Below are 3,833 nucleotides of genomic sequence, written 5' to 3' on the forward strand. Positions count from 1 at the left end.
TCAGTGATTAGAACAGAAGCTAACACAAAGGTCCCGAGTTTGAGCTCGGTCCGGCACACGCTTTTAATTTGTCTGGAAGTTTCAGTACGAGGTGAGTCAGACCGGTATCATAAAGAAAGCTGATAAATGAATGCAAATATCTAAGTACAGGCAGCAGGCAAGGTATGTATTTGTTTATTTTGTGAAGAAATTACCTAGTTATACTGTATTGAACATTGCTGGCCGCTGGTGGCCAAGTGGTTCTAGGCGCTTCAGTCTGGAACCGCGTGACCGCTACGGTCGCAGGTTCGAATCCTGCCTCGGGCATGGATGTGTGGAATGTCCTTAGGTTAGTTAGGTTTAAGTAGTTCTAAGTTCTAGGGGACTGATGACCTGAGATGTTAAGTCCCATAGTGCTCAGAGCCATTTTTTGTATTGAACATTTTGGAATCCCTGTGGGAAATCTCAAGAACATGGACTATAAATGACGTAGTGATAAAATATGTTATAGTGAAATACACTTCAAAAGATTACAATTTTAGTAAATACGACAAAAGATAGGGCCCTTACCATGTGAATGTCCAACAGTATAGTGAAAATAATGCAGTGTTAGAGTGTGTTATTACAGATGACCAGATTTGTCTGAAAGAACAGGAACCATTTTGGTCCTGCAGCCCTATGAATCAAGACACAAAGGAACAAAGAGATTACTGGCTAGTGGAGATAGATTTTTATCAATGGGGAAAGTTGAAAATTTGTGGTAGACTGGGATTCGAACCTGGGTCTCGTGCTTAGTAGGCGATGTGTTGACCACTACAAAAACCTGATACAGTGGTCATGCCAACCACATAGACTACCCTATGAAGCCTCGCATCAGACCCAAATATTCACATTATACACACACTTCTGATTTAGCGCCCTTGCTCATTAGCCTTATTACTCGCGGCATCTCACCGATTTCCGTAAGTATTCGAGCTTGGTGTGCATCTGCACTGAAGGAATCACTAGCCGTCATCGCCGTAATTATATATGTGGTATCCGTCCTTTCGGACGTGTCTGCAGAAACTTTTTGAGGACGTACAACACTCAGGGTGTGACCACAACGGCTGTACCAGCCAGTTCCCATAAAAAAGAAAGAGATCCAAGTAAAATTAATTTGATAATTCCAATCATAGATTATAGTTGCCAGGAAAAATTTAAACTCATTGATAATAATCTGAGTCTGGACGGCTCTTTAATTAACAAGTCATAAAACTAAACTGGGCATTTTACGCAATTAGAATAATTTTCCAGGGGCGACGAGTATCACCGAATGATTTCTTATATGGAGGACTATCATATGTAGGGAGCAGAGTAATTTTCGCGTTCTCCTTTTGGATAATGGAGGAAATGCTCAAAATGGCGAATTTGCGTAACAGTGCTGGCAGTTACGTTTGAAAGTAAGACGTAAGCCATGCAGTTGTGTGGGCATACCAGTTTTCCTTCGTGCGGAGAATTCACTGCCCAGGCTGGTGCCTCAGTCTGTGAGGCAAAGAGACTGTGCCACGCTCTGGGGTTGAGGGCGCACCAACAGTTTGCACCCTACCACTGTCATGTTGGCTGCTGGGACCTACGTGTGGTCTGCAGACGCTCACTGCTAAACGCCGCCTGAGTTGACAAACAGCACCGAGAACCACATCCACCACATGCGGTTGCTAATCTCGTACGCCTTCACTTCGCGGACAATGGTGCTGCGGAAGACGCTGCCGTTTTTGCTACCGAAGTGTTGTCTCTCATCACTTAGGGAGAGGCCATGTGTTAGCGCCGTCGTTGTAGATCAGCATGATTCCCGTTCGGAAGCTTGTAGCAATCACGTTGGTTGCTACCGAACAGTTACACCGCTTGTATAGCGAACACCTGGTATCGCGCCCTCACAAATAGTAATGAAGTAAGCTTTGTCGTTTGGTCCCTGCTCCTGTTTTCGTTATGTGGATCTCATGGCTAGCATCTTATCATTCACTCGTTCAACTATTCATCGCTCTCTAGGGGCTGTACGTGATCTCGTTTAATTGCAATGTATTTTAATTTGTTTTCTTGCTTTAAAACCTTGTCCTACAGCAAGGTGGCTTCGAGCCAAGTTCCTCAGATTTGTGAGTACATGTTACTAAACTTGTGACAGGCCTGCCTAACATTCGTGCCTTTTGCTGCAATATATATGCTATTTTAATCATGATTACCGCCTATCATGTTTTGTAACTTTCCCACTGCCACTTTGTAATTAAATGAAGCTGTCAATTAGGCGACGAAACACTTGCAGAGAGAGGTCCGAAGTCTTTACGATCCAGGGGCCGCAGATCAGTATGTGAGTGTAACTTTCTTTCAGGGAGGGAAACGTGATAGGCACAACACCGTACAGGATCAGACACGCAGTTCAAACAACAGACCAGCATTTACAAGTTGTGTTTCTCCCTATGAATGCATATCATTGTTACCTACTCTATGTAACCTATGAGGAGGGGCTCCTACTCTCTTACGACTCAAGAGATCTAGTGCGACGACCGAAACATGCGTCCCTATAGCTATTAAAAATCTGTTCCTTGCCACTAACAAAACCTCACAAGCAGCATTCCATATCTGTATCTAACTGCGCAATATCATATTTTATTGGAAACGTCTTCCGACGGCTGGTATATTCTGTTCGTGTTTAACGAATGCTTCTCCCGGTGCTGACTCTCTCGTTTCTCAGTCCTGCTCTCCTGGTCATTGTGACCAACTTGTTCACATTCGTAGCACTTTGCCTGATGACACTGTTTCTGGAGATGGCCATCACACCCGCACCTGTAACATTTTGCTGTCGAAACAAACACACGACGGTTCCCACGACTCCTGATCCCAATATCTATATCCTGCAAGTGCGTAGCTTCTCTAATAGCAGCGGCCAATCGGAAGGATTCTCCTTTATAACCCTAGGTGACATTTCAGGAGGAATGCCACGCAAAAAACACATCGAGAGTCATATTTTTAGCTTCTCGGTTTAACATCGCATTCTTCATTTAATGTCAGTCCATAATCTGAACATTGAGTCATCGGAACCTATCCGAGAATGACTCGGCCGACTCGTTCTGCTTCTGAGTCAACGTGTTTAATTTTTTCCTAAAGAAGAGAATATTGTTCTGTTTCCGATGCTGTGCCTAACGCCTAAGGCAATTGTTCAAATGTTTTTGCTTCCCGCAAAGTTTCATGGCATACGCGTTAGCTTCCCCAACCAGTCATAAATTGGCCATACGGAGGCATGTTTCGTCAGACTAGCCCGGCTGAAGCTAAAACGTAATTGAGAAATACAGTTATTTCTTCTGTTGCCTTAGGCAACGGCCTTGCCGCAGTGGATACACCGGTTCCCATCAGATCACCGAAGTTAAGTGCTGTCGGGCGTGGCCGGCTCTTGGATGGGTGACCATCCGGGCCGCCATGAGCTGTTGCCATTTTTCGGGGTGCACTCAGCCTCGTGATGACAACTGAGGAGCTACTCGACCGAATATTAGCGGCTCCGCTCAAAGAAAACCATCATAACGACCGGGAGAGAGGTATGCTGACCACACGCCACTCCTATCCGAGGATGACACGGGGGTCGGATGGTCCCGATGGGCCACTTGTGGCCTCACGACGGAGTGCTTGGTTATGTTGCCTTGCTAGAAAAAGATCTTATTAAATTTGCTGTCGCATGACCGATAGAAGGAGGGGGCCCACTCTGTGTGACTTCAACATCCTGAAATTGTCCCGATACATGTTCCTTGTCAGCGTGCTGTGCTTCTGCCTGGCTTCTGTAATGTTCCAGTTCCGCAATTTTCACCTCAAGCGCGGTTTGTAATCCAACA

At 45.3% G+C, this 3,833-nt stretch overlaps 1 pseudogene; it reads left to right on the forward strand.

Moving 5' to 3' along the window:
• Positions 1 to 3,322: 3,322 nt before the first annotated feature.
• Positions 3,323 to 3,440, forward strand: LOC126288778 (5S ribosomal RNA; annotated as a pseudogene).
• The last annotated feature ends 393 nt before the right edge of the window (positions 3,441 to 3,833 follow it).

This window comes from Schistocerca gregaria, chromosome 1 (genome assembly GCF_023897955.1).
Source record: "Schistocerca gregaria isolate iqSchGreg1 chromosome 1, iqSchGreg1.2, whole genome shotgun sequence".
Lineage (NCBI taxonomy): Eukaryota > Metazoa > Arthropoda > Insecta > Orthoptera > Acrididae > Schistocerca > Schistocerca gregaria.